We start from the raw sequence: 6,000 nt of genomic DNA on the forward strand, positions 1-6,000 counted from the left end.
GTTGGTATATAAAATATTTTCTTCTCCAGCTCTTCTTTCCAACTTCAAAAAAATAAAAATAAAAAACCTCATATTGAAACCAAAGAATAGCGATTATTCGAATTTGGCCGTCAAAAAGTTAGTTTATGTTACAATAAAATAGTGAAACTCCGAAAAATTGAAAGTGATTACACATTTTCTTCTTTTATGCAATTTTCCTAATTTCAACGCGTGTTACATTTATTGTTATGTCACATCGGCATTTGACAAGGGAAGAGCAGATTAGAGCTCTAGGCATGTTGGAAGCGGGCTCTATACAAAGTGTGGTTGCTGAAACTCTGCAAACCGGCCAAAATGTAATCTCCTGATTATGGTCACGATATCGTGCTACAGGCGATGTCGCTGAACGTCATTCAGGCAGATATCGTATCACTACTCCTAAACAGGCCCGTTTTCTTCAAAATATCGCTAGGAGACAACCCCATAATACAGCTATGCAAATGCAAAAGGCTTCAATCTGACCACCATATGTACTGGCCTGCTCAGTCCCCCGACATAAATCACATTGAACACGCATGGCACGTGTTACGACGAAGAGCTATGTTAATTTTTCTCCAAATTTGATAACAGAAGAACAACATTTCCTGCACTGGAAAATAACCTGGGACCTGATATACCACAGCTCGATTTGGATAACTTAATTTTGAGCATGAATAACCGATGCCGAACTCTTATTAATGTTAGGGGAGGAAATACTGATTATTAACTGTAATTAAATATCTTTTTTTGTTTTTTTTTATGACTTTAATTTTCATAATTTCCTACATAAAATCCATTATGTACAATGTAAAAATTACACCCTAAAATAAAATCACAATAAAAAAATCTTTGATGCATCTCCTTTTATGTATTGTAAGTATAAACCATAATATAAACTTCAATTTTTATATATAATTGTTTTAGCAAAATAAATACAGAATTTCATATATTAATGTAAAAATGAAATATCCCTAGGCAATGTAGATGTGTGTATTTGTACACACACATGTTTTATATATAAAAAAAGTAGTTAATGCCATAGAACTGCACTTCACAACATCTGTTTTATAAACAATTTACTTGCCTCGTCTTACCTTACTCAACATCGTCTAGGTATCAAGAATTAATGACCATGCATTTTTTTTTCTCAACAGTCAATGTCAAAAATTTTAAAGTTTTCAATACAACGTAGGATCCGAACATATATACTTACTTACAGACACAAAATATAAAGTAAAATAAAAATTATTCCTGTTAAAAGTATAATGTTGTCCGAATGCTGAGTACCGAATTAAAAACTTCATATGATGACAACATTACTGCTCAGATATAGGAAGCAGAATAAATATGTTCGAGTAGGCTCATATTTTCCATTAAACAGTATGTTATCACTCATATAAAATGTATTATTAGCTTCCAATAGCAAAATAAACATACGGATTTCGATATATGTGTATATTGTGACACAGAAACGTAAGTTTTATTTAACCAATTCACAGATATTTCAAAATGTAACATTTATTTTCTAAGTCTTATGTTTGCTATAAAAGTTTCGTGACGATGCGCTTTTAACTGCAATCACAAGATCTTAAACGAACTTAATGTAGGTGAAATAAGGCTGAGCGATTAAACTCAACAAAAACAGTCCTTAAAACAATATTTGGTCTCACCTAACATTTAAATATTTATTTTAAATTAATCACATCATAATACTTTTCTTATATGGATTATGAATTATGGCGGAATAATCAGATTAAGGCAATGTGAAGGATAGGAGATTATTTAAACAAGATAATTTTGTCATATTTCAACTACTTACTAGTATTAAAAATACTGTTTATCTTCAATTACGTCGTCTCTACAATTAAAATTAAAGCTAAGTATAAGTGTGTCCAATATACTTAAAACAGAATGAAGACTTCATAAATAGAGAGTTTAAAGTAACAATAAAACTTATCAATTATTTTTCCTTAAGACATCCGGAATCCATCTTGAGTCAAGCACTCGTCTTTTTAGCCTTTTAGTCCAGTTTTCACTCAATTCCGGTACTTGCGGAAACTGGCACATTTTAACAAATTGATAATTCTTACTTCATTATACATACTCGAGATGAACCAGATAGAAATTCCGGATGTCTTAACCAAAAATAATAGGTAAGTTTTATTGTTAGTTAAAACTCTCTATTATTGTTCCATGTTGACATGCGGAATCCATCTTGAGTGACGAGTTTGTTATCACCTGGTCATAAATATTATGACGGTACTATAATGTGTCCAATAAAAATTAAAGTATTGGAATATAATAATTTATTTTAATAACAATTTGATTTATGGAATAAAATCAAAATAGCTTGACAACTACGCTTTTGTATTTTCCTGTGACTGATTTAGTACAACTCTTTTAAAATATTATCTAAAGGATATTGTCTACAGTTTCCAGTTTTTAAATTTAATCTATTGGAAGGCTTTCCATCCAGTTAAGGGAAGCTACTGAAGATCTTACAGATCTGCGAGAAGCTTCAATACCGGCTTCTTTGAGTAAAGACTTAATCCAAACTCATAACTATTCTCGATGCCACTCTAGGTCCGTCCCTTTAGCGATCAAAGATAATTCATTTGAATATATTAGGTCCACTAATCGGCAAACCCCTACTGGGTTACAATACAATCAAGGGCTTGAAATGGGTTTTGTGAAATTTTCTACCTAGACTACCTGTAATTTATTCTATCAGTCTTGGATTCGGATCGTGGCCAAAACATAATCGGGTTACCCTGGTCAAAAAAAAATTATTCTTCAATTGTCAATAAAGTATGATCGTTTTACCTGACGATAAAAGCAGCAGGATTGCTACAACAACAAGGTCATCTCGGGCCTCTGCAGGGGGGTCAAGGTTAGCTCTTCGGGACGTAGGCCCCCTGAGCTGGCTGCGACTCCACCTGTGAACGCAAGCTAGTTGTTAGGACTAGCGTTTGCAGCCCTGGTGTCGGGGCAGAGTCGCCGCCAGCGCGGCGGTGTCCAGAGAAAGCAGGTCTCAGATGGGCGGCCTCCAGCCAGCGGCACAGGATTGCTATTAGCCTCAGTACCCAATATTATTTGTTTACGTTTACCAGATGTGTACTGAAATATTGTAAGCAATATTAGAGTCCTAGATATTTGATGTGGAATTCTTTTTCTTGTGTTACTGAAATAGCTTTAAGAATGTGTTTAACGAGAATATATACATATAGGTAGATGCAAAAACTATATTTGAGGCAACTTAAGTAAAAATTGGAATAAAACATTAATGTACAAGAATGGTTCTGGACCAAACCCTCTTCATAATGCAAATGGCCAATGAGCCAAACGGGTGACATCTGCTGGACATGGGTTTTTGTAATCAATTGACTGACTTATACACCACAAACTCCATTTTTTCAAACCGTTGCGGGCAGGATGTAGCATTGATTGTTGCCAATTAGATAATAATATGGATTTTTCCTTATTAGTCCAACCGTCAGTCATTTCCGTCCGTCCCGGAATCAGCCATGATATCCAAATGAAGGTCCCGGAGCTTCAGCGGGTTTATTTATTAAAGATGTCTACTACAATTTGACAAAGATTGGGAATTTGGTAAGACTTTTGCAGAGATCAATGTAGTAGATCTGCCGCCCAAAGACTATCTTACTATAACGGAGCTATTATTATGAAGCTTCCTTTGGCACTGTTCAAGTATTATAGCCTCGAGAAATGAGGTTTGGAGGTGGAAATATCCAGGCAAGGTCGTAGCTTTACTGACGATTGAAAGCATTGTGGCCAGTCACGTTTCGATCCACTATACCCAATTTCACATATAGTTTTACTACATGAGCTGATCTTTACGCAGATGACTCTCTCTGTGGTATCCCTAAATACGTGTAATATTTCCTTGAGAGTTCTGGTTTTAGATGCCACTCCAGACACGCTTTTATTAAACACATTGCGTCGATATGGCCTAGGTAAGCTTTTAATTCCTTGTACTTTACATGCCAGCTCAGTTGTCGCAGAATATTGATGGTGAAGGCTACCCGGCCGCTCAGAATGTAAGGCGGTTGGTTAACCAATAAACAATCATGTTAATAAACTATGCATCAGATGAAGTGATGGCGTGGAAACTCTTCTATCTAGTCTGTCGCGCATGCAAATATTCGAGGTATGGATGATGGCCCAAATGGCAGGCAAGTGTAGTAAATATAAAAACCAGGGAAAACAGGGTTGGCAACCTTGGACGTTGGAAGGGGGACAAATATTTAAATATTAACACTTATCGATCCGAACACTTAAAAACACTGATAATGATCACTACTAATACGTATTCTTAAAACTGGACTACTGCTCGCTTTGAGAGACGATGCTATAATGAAGTAAGAATTATCAATTTGTTATAATGTGGAAGTTTCCTCCCGGCAAATTCACATTAAAGGGCAGCACTTGCACCGAAAAGGAGTAAAAACTGAACTAAAAGGCTGAAAATACAGGTGCTTGACTCTAAATGGATTCCGGATGTTAACATAGAAACAATAATAAGCAATAATATTTTTCAGTTTATCTCCTTAAATGCAATTCAAGGCAATTTTTTATATTTTACATGAATACAAATATGTAAGGACATGTAAGAAAATCTATAATAAATTAAACAAATAATAAAGCTTGAATGTAATAAATGCACTTTTTTCGAAAAAGAAATTGACATGAATGAGACGTTTACTGTAAATGAAAACATCAAACATTAAAGCACTTAAGTTTTTTTATTGCGATTACTTTGAATCATAAGGCCTTTACCTGAAACACTACGAAAGTTGGAAACATGCAAGTACTAGTAATATTTATGAAATTCTTGTTATGAAACTTTTATCCTTTAATATTGTCGACGAATTTATTATTAAACTTAACTAGCAAATAAAAATCCCTACAATTATTTATTCATTTCACAAACTAGCCATACACTTCTCTAATGTAAGTATGAAATTCATTTCCAGATTTTAAAATTAAATAGCTCTGGTAAAATTTTATTTTGATTCAGGGAAGCCTCCAAATGAAAATTATATGAAACACAAGAACACAAGCTCATTTGAATAAATTTAAAAATATTTTACATGATATCCCGACGTATGCTCTTAATGCTGCTTTTAAGTTCAAATAAACCTAAATGTTAAAACTGATTTAAGTTTTTATTTAAATGTGTAAGCTCATTCTATATTCTCGTGAATGCAAGAATAAATTAATATTAACGCACGTATTATACCTTCTTTCCGAATATTTTACAAATTAAAACTAATTTTATGGAATTTGTTAAAAATATTAGTCATCATTTTAGGTGGATCTAAATATAAGTTTTCTAACTTGGAGGAGACTTTTTCTTTTGACTGCATTATGCTTTCTAACGTTTGGCCAACATAAATTAAACTTTCTCTGAGAATTTTTAACTTCATAGCCTTTTTTCCAGATATACGAGTTTTAGTTTTAGCTATAGTGTTGAATTTAAAGAATATTTCTTTTCATTCACTCTTAGCTTTGGTGTTAGTAAGTATAGTTGTAAGATATTTATTGTACAAGTATCATGTCATAAAAAGAAAAAAGGTTTATCCCGCTAGGAGTCACGAAAATTTTTAGATCGTAATCTATTCTAAATCGTAACAAGGTTAGGTGTCATCTCTGTTGGAACTTTCTACTTGACTTATTCGAAAAGATGTGTATGCGTGTATTTTCACCTCCTTCATCTTTACTGCAACTTGTCGGAATGTATCTTTGGAATACTCTAATAATGAGCACAGGCGAAAACAAGTCAGGCGTTCGGTTTTCGACAGGATGCAGTAACACAGGAATTAGACACTTTAATTCCTGCATTCTCTTTTTATCTTTGGACAACGAGACTCACAGTGAGCCTCAATCCTTTCCCAGTAGACCTTACTCGCATTAAGATGAAACGATTCATCTTTCATACTTTCTTATGAGCACAGCAAAGGA

This window comes from Danaus plexippus, chromosome 10, assembly GCF_018135715.1.
Source record: "Danaus plexippus chromosome 10, MEX_DaPlex, whole genome shotgun sequence".
Classification (NCBI taxonomy): domain Eukaryota; kingdom Metazoa; phylum Arthropoda; class Insecta; order Lepidoptera; family Nymphalidae; genus Danaus; species Danaus plexippus.